Genomic DNA, 15,025 nt, shown 5'->3' on the forward strand with positions numbered 1-15,025 from the left:
GCATTCTCCCCGCCAACAATAACTAGCTTCCCATTCTTGACAAACTTGAGCTTCTGATGCAATATGGATGTAACAGCTCCCGCCTCGTGAATCCATGGCCTTCCCAACAGACAGCTATAGGCCGGATGGATATCCATTACTTGAAAAGTAATCTAGAAGTCACTCGGACTTATATTCACTGGAAGGTCCACTTCTCCAATCACAGTTTTGCGCGAACCGTTGAAAGCTTTGACGATTACGCCGCTATATCTCATAGGTGCTTCTTGGTATGACAACTTCGACAATGTTTACTTTGGGAGTACATTCAAAGAAGATCTGGTGTCTACCAACACATTCGACAGAGCATCATCTTTGCAGTTCATGGAGATATGCAAAGCCAAGTTATGATTCCTACTCTCTTCAGGGAGTTCATCGTCACAAAAGCTGAGGTTGTTGCAGGAAGTGATGTTAGCCACAGTATGATCGCTTTTAATCCACTACAACATCATGTTCCTCATACGCTTGCTCAAGAACTCTTTATAGTGCTTCTCTGTGCGCTTCTGAATTCTACAACAGAGACAATACTAAAATCTTCGAGGGGGTTTGGAGCAATTGCTTCACTACGTTGAATTCACTTTTCTTAATTAGCCTGAGTACCTCATCCTCGTCATTAGGCTTCAAGTCACTGGATTAACCAGACTGACACTTTGGAGAACTAATAGATTCTACTACAGGCACATCCACCTTCTTATTGACAGACAAATCTTCTACATTCTTTGGGAACACCGGCCCAAACACACGACCACTACGGGTCACCTTAGTAACATCAGCAATTCTTACAACATAATTGGTTGTAGGTAATGGAACCTCTTGACCATCTTTCAACATAGTTGCATTGTACTGATATGGGATAACCTTATCGGATGCATATGGGATAGGGCCCACTAACTGTATAACCAACGGCGATATCGATCTCTTGCTGACGCTATTACTGTTGCTGCTGTCATATTGAATAACCACTCTCTCAGGAGTTTTGAATACTGGTACTATTACATTGACATCGTCATCTATGTGACAGGACTGAACAATCTGAATCAAACCTTCATGCATCAACCTCTGGATGTCTCTCTTTACAACCATAAAAGCTCTAGGATTGACACTGTAGATAGCACAACCATCATGGTCATGTTCACAATCACTCACCAAGCAAATATCCTTATGCATCGTCACCAAGGACCTTCTTATGAAGCGTACATCAAATACCTTGAACTCCCCTGGACAATCGTCCACCATATTAACAGATGAATTCCCATGGGCAGGTAGTGGGTTAGCTTTGACATTCGGCGCTCGGTCCTCAAAGGACACCATTCCATTCTTTACCAGCTTCTGAACTTCATACTTGAGAGGGTAACAGTTCTCTATATCGTGGCTAGGGCTCCTTGATGAAAAGCACAATGGAGTTCTGGTTTGTACCACCATGGAAGTGGTTCGGGGATTTGTGGAGGATTTCTTGGTTGTAGTAGGTTCTTGAGAACCAAAGAGGGATATAATTTTGCATATGTCATCGGAATTGAGTCAAAAGACACCTTCTTCCCTTTGTACTTTTCAAAGTCAGGCACCTTGAATTTCAGTGGGATCTTGACATTCGAAACCAAACAAAGTTCCGCAGCACTCTTTCCAAACAAGTCCTTACCCCTCAAAGTTTTCAACTCCTTGCGCAACTCACGGAATTGGTCCTTCATCTCATCCATCTTTTCATACACATCAGGGCCCTCAGACGGCTCAGAATGATAAATGGTGTCTTCTACACGAGGTAAAGTATGCATAACAGGTGGCGGCATAGACATGACCGGGCTAGATGCTGGCATGGAAGCAAAGGTAGGCGCAAAGTTCGGGGGCATTCCACACGGGAATCCGGCAGGAATGTTCGGTGCAAAATGAGCAGCAGTTGCAGGAATGGTAGAGTTAGCCACCTCTGAAATGACAGTCCTCTCAGGAGGAGGAGTTGCGGGTGTTGGAGAAGACTGGCTCTGAGCAGCTAGGACTGACTCCATCATGGAAGTCAGATGGGCAATCTCTTCCTTCAGGTCTCTGTTCTCTTGTTCAAGATGCTCCATAATCTTCAGATGATTGGCGCGGGTATTGTATCAATGAGTCAACTTGGCTGAAGCACAGAAGAAACACTAATGAGACATCTGGCGAAAGAGAAACCTGATATGCAGATGATGCATGAAATACAATGCTTATTTATTTTTGTTTTCAAGGAACTTACTATATTATTTGCAAATATATATTTTTATAACAATAATTGCAACAATTTGATATGACCATAAAAATCTCTTTTATTTATATAATTGGAAGGATTACACTTAGTACAATTTCAGAAACCAAATAAAAAATACAAGAGAAAAGGAGACTAGTCATCCTGAGGATCCCAAACAACGATATCAGGAGATCTAGCTGCAGGCGCGTACTTCCTTCGAATGCGTCGGATCTCGGTCTCAAAAGAAGCCTTCATCTGAGTCTTCTCGAGGACAAGCTGATCAACAATCTTCTTCCAAGCGACGGAAAGCTGAGGCATACTAGAGGAAGATGAAACCTTCGGCTCTCTATGTCTCTTTGTCACTCGGTCTTCAAGTAGCTCAATAAGTACATATTTGTCCTTAGACTCAAGCTGCAACTCATCATGCTTTCGGCTCAAAGCATGGAAACGCTCTTCCCATATATCCTTCTCTCGCTTCATCTTGGCGAGCGCGTCTTCCAACTCCTCTACATCTTGGTTAGGGAGAGTTGATGGCTCAACCACAACCATAGACATAGGTCTCTCACAAGCATAAGGCATCTTCAATTCCAAAGCTCTCTTATTCACCCAAAGAGTGTAAGCTTCCAAAGCTACACAGTTGCGCAGACCAAGCTCAGGTCTTCCTTTCCTATGCACATTATGCCAAGCATGTATCATCTTCTGCTTCAAATGTTAGGGATCTTTACCCTCTTGATATAAAATACCTTCTAATAAAGTGTTATTAGGTTTGTATCTCAAGGGGAACCCAAGTTGACGACGAGTCAAAGCAGGGTTGTAGTTAATTCCTCCTTGTGTACCAATGAGAGGCACATTAGAGAATTCACCACAACAATCAATAATCTCCAAACTGCTCAAAGAAGGATCATACCAAACTATATCATCATTAGTGAGAGACATAAGTCTCTGAGACCACTGTGGACATTGTTTGTTCTCCACAAAAGCAGGTGTCTGAGGCAAGTGCGAAATAAACCACTTGTACATAAGAGGAATGCAATAGACAATTGTTCCACCACCCTTAGAATTCCTTAGATGCAAAGAGAAGTACATATCTCCCAACAAAGTAGGCACAGGATTCCCAATCAAGAAAATCCTAATGGCGTTAACATCAACAAAACCGTCAATGTTAGGGAACAAAGCTAATCCATAAATGAGCAACACAAAGATAACTTCGAAAGCATCCAAACTACCAGCTTGAACAAAGGCAGTAGCTTCCTTGATGAGGAACTCAAAAGTCAACCAAAACAATCCTCCTTTATTCACCTAATGAGCCTCTATCTCAGACTTCTTCAAGTGAAGAGCTTTAGCAACAAGATGAGATCTGGGAATCTCTTCCAATCCACTAAAGGGCACTTTGTTAGAAACAGGTATTCCCAAGAGATGGGCATACTCCTCCATCATAGGCACAAGCTGATAATCTGGAAAAGTGAAGCAACGATAGAGAGGGTCATAGAACTGAACCAACACACTCAGAAATCCTTCAACTACATCAGCAGATAAGATAGACAGAAGCTTCCCATGGCGTTGTTTAAAGTCCAGGGGATCTAATGCAAAAGATGCTAGCTTCCTTAAATCTTTCAAGTCGGGACATTTGAAACTGTACTTCTTAGTGTTCCTTCGTCCACAATCCATGGTCTGGAAATATTTGCAAATAACACCTCAGTTCCTTGAAATTTTCGTGTGATGAATGTTATGTTGCGTATGAATGCATGAATGAAATAATCACAAATAAGGGATCACACACAAGGTAAACAAACAAAGGTCAAGGGATGAATTAAGTCATTGTCAAGATCAATCATCCATTTTGGTGGATTATGGTTTTCACCTTATCAACATCCAAGTTCTATTGATATTGACAAGACTTGATTGGATCAACCAAGAATCAAGGGTTTGTTGTGAGTCACGAGCATGGAGTCTGGGTTAAGAACCATCCCAAAGGAGTGAACTAAGGATAAAACCTGTAGATCATGTTCTAAAAAGTTCCTAGAGTCTTAATTCCATCTATCGGATATTATAGGTTAGGATGACTGACTCATCAACCCATAATATTCTCAAGAGAAACTCGTCTGAGTGTAGTATCGAATAACAACTGTTATCAAGTCTACACTTGGACAGTCTCCATATTACGTCCTAAATAGGCCAAGAGGTGTTAAATATTCTATGGTCCATAGCTTCTCGGACCCCAAATCAGAGATAGTAATGCCTAACCACAAATACTTGTGTGACATTCCTAAATCCAAAAGGGTCTCCACTGAGTAGATGAGTCTCAAGCCAACTTGTTAAGGACTACTCCACACAAGTCGAACATGACCATACCATCCTCCTATCTTAATTGCACTCAAGTCCGGGTTAGAACTTATCTCGCCACTCATAGATCACCAAGCAAAACAAGCAGATTATATCACACAAACAAATATTCATACATCAAATATACAGTTATATACACACAAAAAAGTACGCTAAACCCACTGGAGACTACTCCCCAGCAAAGTCGCCACTTAATTTCTACAACGGTAAATTCATGATCATCAAGCTATGGATAAGCTAGACGTCAACATAATAAGAGTCGCCACCGCGCTTTTACTATTTCCAAGGGAAAAGGGAAAAGTACGAGAAAAACCCAAAAGATAAGAAGTTTTCAAATCAAAACTAATAAAATGCCAGAGTTTACAGGTAAGGGGGTTGGTTACACAAAGGGAAGGTGTTAGCACCCAAAGTGTCCTAGGTACTCCTAGGGAGCCTTTTTTTGCATGCATATGTGTTGTGTACAAAATGATGTTTGCAAACAAATAGAATGGGGGGGGGGGGGGTAAGAAAAGAATTCATTAATTATTTTTTTGTGTTTGACAAGACCTTCGGACTTGTTCCTACGTACCAACATAAAAATGAGGGATCAAAACCTCGTAGTTCGTTGTAACAATTTCAAAGTGGATGCATTGCTTTTAACAAAAATTTAAGTTTGAAAGGCACAAGGGCCTAAAAATGGTTTGAATGAGTGTTAGTTCTTTTTGGGTTTTGAAATTTTAAGTCAAGTATGGTTAAGTTAATTTACAAAGTTCGATTTAAGAAAATGAGTTTAATAATGCAATGACATAAGGCCAAAGTTTCTAGCTTGCAAAATGGTCAAAGTTTAGAAAAGAAAAGCATAAGCAAATAAGATTTTTAAAAGGAGGGAGAGATTTTTAAATTAAAGAAATAGGGAGGAGATGGAGAGACTAATCCTAAGCATAAATTTAAAAGTTAAAAGTTGAAAAGATCTAACCAATGGGCTGTAATCCAATAGACAAGAATGTTATATAGAAACCCCAAATTTCCCTTAGACTTTAGAATCACACAACAATCAATATACAAACAGCAAGTTGAAGAGCAAGGCATCAGATAAAGATAGCCACATCCAAGCTTGACAACTCCATGATCTTCTTCATGTTTTTCCCATGTAGCAGATGACTTCAAAGGATGGCATAAGCCACAGGTTCAAAATAACAACGTCATAATGATCATGTTGCAGATGACCTTAAATGGATCTTCAATGATGTATCAGATGAAGTTTCAATTCACAAGCACTTGGTTTCATGAATGTTGGTATTGGCCAAGTCCTTTGCAAAGGGAGTGTTGCCTAAATTCTAAGTCCAATTGTCTCAGATCAAACCAACAGTTCACACAAGATATTTTTTAGGGTGTTGGTTCTTATTATGTACATTAAGGTCAAAAGATCACACAAACAAACAAATATATACAAACACAAAATATCACACAATATGGTCCAAATTGAAAAAGTGAAAATGACATTAAAGTAAACAACTTGAATGGTATGAATAATGGCAAATGAATAAGACTTAAGAATTAAGTGCATTAAAAGTAAATGACTTGAAATTAAATGTTAGTTGTTAGTGAGTTAGATGTTAGTATTGCTTTTGCTTTTGTTTAAGTCATTCTTTGGAGAACACTCAACCCACTTATCACAAGCATGGATCCTTGAACCAAGACATCTTCCAAAGGAAAGAAAAAAAGGCCAAGTTTCCACATAATACCATGAAAGAGGGGAGACTTACAATCTCACTAACTAGAATGCTATGCCTTTTTGTGTCAAAATTTAGCGCTATGTTAAGCAATCGTAATTGGACTTATTTAGAAGTCACAACTATTTGAGGCCGGGTAATATAATTTTGGTGTTAATTCATGTTAGAGACATAGTATGATGAACTATTCCCATGAAATATACCACACACAAAAAGAATATGCAAAGTGGGGGGCCTAATCTCATCCATACTTATGTTGATTTTGCAATCAACTAGCCTTAGGATATAAAGATATTATAGGTCCATGACATGAATGCATAAAGAAGGGGAATAAGATGAAGAGGGGTGGGGAATGGATCAAACACAAATTGGACAAAGGAGGAGTTTTACCAGGTTAAGGTCATTCATTCATTTTGGGAGATGGAATGTACATTCCATCAATCCCCTAAGTCCAATGATCTTAACCTAGCAAAGTCAAATCAACCTTGACCAAGGCCCAACAACACAAGTCAAACTCACAAAATCAATTAAAATAGCTCTACACAATTAATTTGGCATTTAATCAATTAAATATAATAAAAAAATGCATTAAATTAAATATGTTTGGTCAATTTCCTAAAACCTCATCAAAACACCAAAGAAATGGCCATGAGATTTATCATAGGTCAAACAAGGTCAAAGGACATTGGAGAAAAAATTTCAGAATTTTTGGAAACTTAAAAGTATCTTTAAACAATTAAAAATATTCACAAAATCAATTAAATCATGAAAAATATTAATAATGATCCAAAAAAGAATTTTAATTCATAAAATGAAAGAGGATTTTATTTGAAATTTTTTGGTGAAACTCTCATATTTTTTGGATCAATATTAAATTTAATATGAATTAATGAAAATAAGAGGAATAAAATGAAAATTCAAATAATCAAAAAATGTGGACCACTTGATTTCCCTCATTAATTGAGGTGGCAGATCAAATGGTGAGAAACGCGTGTTCCATGGTACACGCTGGTCAATGCTACACATGTTGGGTCTTCACAAGCAACGACCCTGATTAAAACATTTTGAATGAATCCAATGGCTCAGAACACATCGAGCGCATCGCCGAAGCCAAGTGTCGGTCATCTTCTCCGATGACCCTGGCCAGACTAGTTCTTTCATCGCCATAACATAAATGAAAAAAGAGGACATGATCTTAAAGAAAAAATGGCGTAGATCATGAATATAACCTCAATTTAACCTAACTCCAAGTATATTAAGAGATACATGAAGTTTAATTTTGAGGTGTATGAACTGAGTTGCTTCGATTTGACCTTAAAGAAACTCAATCTTCTTGCCTACATTGGTAGGACTTCATACAACCAAGGATCCAAGAGAATTGATGAGAATTTAGAGGGAATCGAAGAGAAGAAAAATCTAGAAAAATACCTTCAATGATGTGCAGAACTGGATCTCTCTTGCTTTAATTCGTGCTTGATCTTGCTTATGGAGCTTGCAGAAGTGGATTGGTAATCGTGCAAAACTTTGGATCCCAGAGTTTTTGAATCTCCAAAAGGTGAGATTCAAACTCAAATTTCAAGTGAAACTTATTTGGTTTTCCTTTGAACTGTGAGGGTTTCAATGGTTGGAGGCAAAGCTGGCGCGTAAGGTCCTTGAAACTGAAGCAGTGGACCTCTATTTATAGCAAAATGTAAGTGTTATTTGCACACTTGAAATTGCCTCCAAATTTGGCAATGTGAATGGCACGCGTGCATGGGCATGTGCAGGCCCATGAAGCATCTCAATTAGATCCATAATCAAATGAAATGAAGTCTGAATGAAGATTCCAATGCAAGGAAAAGATGTTTGGATGTTTGAAGCATGATTCTTGCCAACTGATACAACCCTGTTCAAGCCATGCGCAGACCCCTCAAACTCTGTCCAAAATGAATGAAAATTCAACATGTCAAAATATTTTCTAAGTGTCAAGCCATATGTTCAATTATTCCACCTTGGCTAAGGTTTTACGTGAGCTCCAAATGAGAAAGGTGTCTTCATCAAAGTTGTAGCCCTTTCAAAAACCTTCAAAATAGCTACCAATTTGACATGATTTGGATTTGGGATGAATGAGTTATGCATATTTGAAGTTGAGGAAAATAATTTGTTCAATGGTATTGGTCTAAAATGACCTATAATGTATCCTCATATCACATGCTCATAAAAGTTGATTTAACTCTCACTCAAAACATAAAAGTTTAAGTAGACACCTTTAATTTGATTTTGAAACTTGGAAATCTTTCATCTCATAAAAATTGAGCAAGTTATGGCCTTGGGAAGTCGACTTTCAAATTAGGGTTTAGACAAAATGACCTTATCATGTTTCAACATAAAAAATGACTCTCCAAGCAAAATTAGCTCTAGACCTCAACCTTAAAAGTTGTTTGTAATGTAATTTAGAGTAACGTTTCTCTCAGAATCATCTTCATATGATGCAAATTGTAGGAGATAGGGTCTAGGGAGACCCAGATTTGATTAGATGAATTCATCTGGCCAACTACCATCAACCAACTTGCTAACTTGCAATTCTATTGACTTTTTAGGCTCATGGGATATCATATATGCATAAATTTGAAGTGTCCCTTGAAGTATTTGATAAGTGGGTGAAGAAGCTTGTTGAAGAAGTTACTCAAGATACCCATATGAACTAGGGTTTCCAAGGCAAACCAACTCCAAACTCTTGAAGAATTCTTGATCAAAATAACATGTAGAGATCATGGGGACTCATATATGATGCCTAGAACCATTGTGGATCATTTCTTGGTGGAGTTTTTAGCAATGAGGGTCTTAAACCCTAGATGTGAACTTGATAGATCAATGGTGATCATGTGCCCTACCTACAAAAGAGTTAGACAAATGCAAAGACATATTTTTGGTATTTTGGTTAGTGAATGATAAAATAACAAGTATGATACAATCACATAGTGCTTGGTGATCTCTCCCAAAATAAACCCAATGGAAGAGGGGTAAGGAGGATGCCAAGTTATGATCTCAATGTTAATGCATATGATGAGTGTAGCATGAGAGATCTTAGGGTCAAAATTGGGGTCTTACACAAGTGTTCACACATTCAATGGTTTGGGTGAAGCTTTTGTGAACCAGTATAAGTACAACATGGACATGGCACATGATAGAGACCAGCTGAGGTCTATGTCTCAGAAGGACAAATAGACATTCAAAGAGTATGCCTATAGGTGGAGAGACCTTGCTTATCAGATCAATCCTCCATTAGAAGAAAAGAGATGACCAAGATTTTCCTTAAGACCTTGAGTTCGTTTTATTATGAAAGCGTGATTGCTAGTTCCCCTAGTGATTTTACCGAAATGGTAAACATGGGGATGAGGTTAGAAGAAGGAGTCCGAGAAGGACGTCTGTCTAAGGAAGAGGTATCATCAAGTAAGAAATATGGAAGCAGTTTCACCAGAAAGAAGGAAGGTGAAACCAATGCAATGTCAGTAGGGAGGCAGACGAGGCCTCGTGTTAAAAGAAATCTGCAACCGCGTCAGCATCATCATCAAGTTTCATATGTTATTCTAGTGTTTTCAAACAATCAATCAGTACGAGTTCAACAACAACCGCGACAAAGAACAAACAACAACAACAACAACACCAATAATCAACAACAATAGAATTTTGAGAGGAAGAAGGTCTCTCTTGACCCTATTCCTACGTCATAGGCCAAATTGTACTTGTATTTTATTCTCAAGAACCTACTTCAGCCAAGAAATCCGCCTCAAATTACAGAACCACTCCCATGGTGGTATAAGTCAGTGCTCCGTTGTGCCTTTCATCAAGGAGCTCCTAACCATGATATTGAAAACTGCTACCCGTTTGCAGTGTAAACCCTCAAGAGTGCATCATCGTCAAGAGGGACATTCAGAGATTGATGGATGAAGGGCTTTTCCAAGTTTGTGAGTCAAGGGAAGTAGATGATGTCAACGTAATTGTTCCTGTGTTTAAAACCCCCGAGCGGGTAGTGATTCAGTTTGACAGTAGCAGTAGTAACAATGTCAACAGATCAGTATCGTCGTTAGTAATACGGTTAGCGGGCCCCGTCCCATATGCATCCGATAGAGCTGTTATGTACCAATATAATGCAACAATGATGGAGAAGGTCAAGAGGTTCCGTTTCCTACGACCAATTCTGTTGTAAACATTGCCAATATTGCGAAGGTGACTCGTAGCAGTCGTGTGTTTGGTATGGTCTTTCCATAGGTGGTAGAAGATGTGTCTATTTGTAAGAAGGTTGATGTGCCCATACCAAATCCGGTTAGTGTTCCAAAGTGTCAGTCTGGTGAATCTAGAAATTTGAGGCCTAGTGATGATGATGAGGTACTGATATTGATAAATAAAAGTGAATTCAATGTGGTGTGTAAGACCCCAATTTTGACCCTAAGATCCCTCATGCAATCTCATCATATGCATCAGCATTGGGATCATACCTTGGCATCCTCCTTACCCATCTTTCATTGGGTTTGTTTTGGGAGAGATCACCAAGCACCATGTGATTGTATCATACTTGTATGTTTATCATTGTACTAACCAAAATACCAAAAATATGTATTTGTATTTGCCTAACTCTTTTGTAGGTAGGGCATGGCCCCCTTTGGTCTATCAAGTTCACATCTAGGGTTTAAGACTCTCATTGCTAAAAGCAACACCAAGGAATGATCCATAAATCCTTTAAGCATCATATATGAGTCCCCATGATCTCTACATGTTATTTTGATCAAATTTTCTTCAACAGTTTGGATTTGATTTGCCTTGGAAACCCTAGTTTGTCTGGGTATCCTGAGTAACTTCTTCAACAAGCTTCCTCATCAATTGATCAAATTTCTCAAGGGAAACTCCAAAATTCATCATCTTATGCATATGTGATCTACCATGAGCCTAAAAAGTCAAGAGAATTGCAAGTTAGCAAGTTGGTTAATGGTGGTTGGTCAGATAAATTCATCTGATCAAAATTGGGTTTCCCTAGACCCTATCTCCTACAATTTTCACCATATGAAAATGATTCCAAGAGAAACGTTACTCTAAATGACACTCCAAACAACTTTCATGTTTAAGTCTAGAGCTAATTTTGCTTGGAAAATCATTTTCTATGTTGAAACATTATAGGTCATTTTGTCTAAACCCTAATTTGAAAGTCAACTTCCCAAGGCCATAAATTCTTGAATTATCATGAGATGAAAGATTTACAAGTTTAACAATCAAATTTAAGATGTCTACTTCAAATTTTATGTTTGGAGTGAAAGCTAAATCAACTATTATGAGCATGGGATATGAGGATACATTATAGGTCATTTTGGACCAATACCATTGAACAAGTGATTTTCCTCAACTTCAAAAATGCATAACTCTCACATTATAAATCCAAATTATGTCAATTTGGTTACCATTTTTAAGGTCTTTGAAAGATCTACGACTTGGATGAAGACACTTTTCTCATTTGGAGCTCACATAAAAAGTTTAGTAAGGTGGAACATTGAGGTATATGGCTTGACACTTAGAAAAATTTTCAACATGTTGAAATTCCCAAACTTCCACCTTAAAATTCACCTTGAACCAAGTTCCAAATGGAAAAGTGTTCAACATAATAGTTGTTCCTCTTGATCTAAGCTTTCGATAGAGTTCTATTTCATTCATTTTGGACCAAGTTTGCTAGGGCTGCGCATGGTTTTAACAGGCCTGCATCATTGGTGGAAATCAAAGTTCAAATGATCACATAACATTGCCTTGCCATTCAAGCTTCATTTCAATCTCATTTCAGATGCATTTGGACCTAGTTGGATTGCTTCATGGGCCTGTACACGCCCATGCAAGCATGTGCATGACATTGCCAAATTTGGAAGAAACTTGAAGTGTGCAAATAACATTCTCAATTGCTATAAATACAAGCCCTCTGAGATCATTTCAAAGGATCTTTGCGTGCCAGCTTTGCCCCCTCTCTTCAAACCCTCACAATTCAAAGGAAAACTTGTTAATTTTCACTTGAAAATTGAGTTTGAATCTTACTATTTGGAGATTCAAAAACTCCAGGATCCAAAGCTTCTTTCCGTTCCTAATCCACTTCTACAAGTCATTGGAGCAAGATCAAACAAGAATTGAAGCAAGGAAGAGCAAGTTCTGCACAACATTGAAGGTATTTTCCAGAAATTTTCTTCTCTTCGGTTCTCACTCAATTCTTATCAATTCTCTTGGATTATTGGTTATCTGAAGTCCTACCAATGTAGGCAAGAAGATTGAGTTGCTTTGAGGTCAAATCGAAGCAACTTAGTTGACACGCCTCAAAATTCAACTCCTCATATCTTTCTATATATTTGAAGTTAGTTAAAATTAAGGCCAGATTCGTGCTTTACGCCATTTTTTCTTTCAGATCATGTCCTCCTTTTTCATTTATGTGATGGTGATGACTGAACCAGTCCGACGAGGTTTGTCTGAGAAGGTGACCGGAGGTTTAGCGTCGGTGATGTGTTGGACAGGTTTTGAGCCACATGATCAATTCAAAATGTTTTAATTTCACGCGTTGGTTTTGATTACCATCCCTGCAGCGCATTGACTTAAGTCCTTGGTGGACAACGCCCTGATGACCACTTGATCTGCCACCTCAATTAATGAGGGAGATCAAGTGGTCCACGTTTTTTTGTATTTTCTAATTTTCATTTTATTCCTTTGATTTTCATTAATTTATATTAATTTTAATATTGATCCAAAAAATACGAGAGTTTCACCAAAAAAATTAAATAAAATTCTCGTTCATATTTTGAATTAAAATTATTTTTTGGATCATTATTAATATTTTTCATGATTTAATTGATTTTGTGATTATTTTTAATTGTTTAAAAATACTTTTGAGTTTCCAAAAATTCTAAAAAAAATTCTCCAAGGTCCTTTGACCTTGTTTGACCTATGATAAATCTCATGGCCATTTCTTTGGTGTTTTGGTGAGATTTTAGGAATTTGACAAACCATATTTAATTTAATGCATTATTTTAGTATTTTTAAATTGAATAAATGCCAAATAATTATGTTGAGCCATTTTGATTGTTTGTATAAGTTTGACTTGTGTTATTGGGCCTTGGTCAATGTTGATTTGACTTTGTTAAGTTAAGATCATTGGATTTAGGGGATTGATGGAATATACATTCCATCTCCCAAAATGAATGAATGATCTTAATTTGATAAAAGTGCTCCTTTGTCCAATTTGAGTTTTAATCCATTCCCCTCCCTCTTCATATCATTCCCCTTATTTATGCATTCATATTATGGACCTATGATATCTCCATATCCTAAGGCTAGTTGATTGCAAAATCAACATAAGTATGGATGAGATTAGGCCACCATTTTTGCATATTCTTTTTGTGTGTGGTATGTTTCATGAGCATAGTCCATTATACTATGTCTCTAACATGAATTAACACCAAAATTCTATTGCCCGGCCTCAAATAGTTGTGACTTCTACATAAGTCCAATTACGATTGCTTAACATAGCGCTAAATTTTTGACACAAAAGGCATAGCATTCTAGTTAGTGAGATTGTAAGTCTCCCCTCTTTCATGGTATTGTGTGGAAACTTGATTTTTTTTCCTTCCTTTGGAAGATGTCTTGGTTCAAGGATCCATGCTTGTGATAAGTGGGTTGAGTGTTCTCCAAAGAATGACTTAAAATAAAAAATCAAAAGCAATATTAACTTCTAACTCATTAACAACTAACATTTAATTTCAAGTTGTTTACTTTATTGCACTTTATTTTTGAGCCTTATCCATTTGCCATTATTCATACCATTCTAATTGTTTATGTTAATGTCATTTTCACTTTGTCCATTTGGACCATATTTGATGATATATTTTGCTTGTGTATATTGTGTTTGTTTGTGTGGTCTTTGGCCATTAATGTATATAATAAGAACAAAAACCCTAAAAAATATCTTGTGTGGACTGTTGGTTGATTTGAGACAATTGGACTTAGAATTTAGGCAACACTCCCAATGCAATTGACTTGGCCAATGCCAACTTTCATGTAACCAAGTGCTTGTAATTTGAAACTTCATCTGATACATCATTGAAGATTCATTTGAGTTCATCTGCAACATGATCATTGTGAAGCTGTTATTTTGAACCGGTGACTTGTGGCATTGTGGAATTCATCTGCTACATGGGCAAATTTGAAGAAGCTCATGGAGTTGCTAAGCTTGGATGTGGATATCTTTATTTGATGCCTTGCTCTTCAAGTTAATATTGTGTGCATTATTTGTTGCTTGATCTTAATGTCCAAGGGAATTTAGGTTTCTATATGACATTCTTGTCTATTGGATTGCAGCCCATTGGTCAGATTTTTTCAACTCTTAACTTTAAAATTTATGCTTAGGATCAGTCTCTTCATCTCCTCCCCATCTCTTAAATTTCAAAATCTCTCCCTCCTTTTAAAACTTCTTTGTTTGTCCTTGTTTTTTTTTAAACTTGGACCATTTTGCAAACTATAAACTTTGGCCTTATGCCATTGCATTTTTTAAAACTTATTTTCTTAAATAAATAGGTAAATAAACTTAACTATACTTGACTTAAATTTTCAAAAGCCAAAAAGAACTAACTCATTCAAACCATTTTCTAGGCTTTTCTGCCTTTCAAACCTAATTTTTGGTAAAAGCAATACATCCACTTTAAAATTTATATCACGAACTATGAGGTTTTGA

Source organism: Lathyrus oleraceus, chromosome 6 (genome assembly GCF_024323335.1).
Source record: "Lathyrus oleraceus cultivar Zhongwan6 chromosome 6, CAAS_Psat_ZW6_1.0, whole genome shotgun sequence".
Taxonomy (NCBI): domain Eukaryota; kingdom Viridiplantae; phylum Streptophyta; class Magnoliopsida; order Fabales; family Fabaceae; genus Lathyrus; species Lathyrus oleraceus.